Source organism: Schistocerca cancellata, chromosome 4 (genome assembly GCF_023864275.1).
Source record: "Schistocerca cancellata isolate TAMUIC-IGC-003103 chromosome 4, iqSchCanc2.1, whole genome shotgun sequence".
NCBI classification, from domain to species: domain Eukaryota; kingdom Metazoa; phylum Arthropoda; class Insecta; order Orthoptera; family Acrididae; genus Schistocerca; species Schistocerca cancellata.
The window spans coordinates 472,581,194-472,582,092 of NC_064629.1; positions in this window are offsets into that span (position 1 = coordinate 472,581,194).

Consider the following 899-nt stretch of genomic DNA (forward strand, 5'->3'; position numbering starts at 1 on the left):
CACATCAATCAATGAGTGGGTTCTTGAGTGCACCTTGAGAGCCACACGGGCCTGCTTTTCCGCGATGGAAGTTGGGGAATCAGCTAAAGCACCAGCAGGAGATCCATACACATGGCTGTGATATGGTAAAGGGAGGGTCTAGCTATACCAAGCTACCTAAAGATATAGCTAACAAGAGGGTATGTATTAATATCAAAATAGGAAAGGATTAGGCTTGTTTCTCATGGTCAACCCTGGCTTGTGAAGAAATATGAAAGAGAATTCAGAGCGCACATATCGATACAGTAGAAACCTTTGACTTCATAAGCGTTATAACTTTGATTGGGTCGAGTTCCCCGTCAAGATACAGGATATACCTAAATTTAAGTTGCAGAATACAGGAATATCGGTTCATGTGTAAGTCCTGGAAAAGCAGAAAAGCAGGCCAGATGAGGACGACAAGCATATAGGCGGCCCCACCATTTCTCAAAATTTGCCGATGAGATAGATGTAAACATGTTTCCATTCTCCGATGAGAAAAATAGAGAGAAAAGCAATTATCATCGTGTTTAGATTCAATGCATGTCCCGTCTCCTCCCCCCCCCCTCCCCACCCTCTCAGGTGAGTAAACATAAGGATAAAAAGCTAATTTGCTTAAGGCGCCTCAGTGCCTTTTCCTCAGACTAGTTGTTAGCAAATCATCAAGTAGATTGCGCTTCCAAGGACCTGGTACGTATTATTATGCCTACTGAGGTAGACAATTTCATAAAGTTTAAAAATACTCACCATCAGGAGCGATGCCCGTTTGCAGTGTATGCCGACTTTGAAAACCTCCTCGATCCTGTGACCCGCTCTGAAGGTGACCCTAAGGTCTCACATATTACCTTTGCAGAATACCACGTACCAAATACAACAGCATA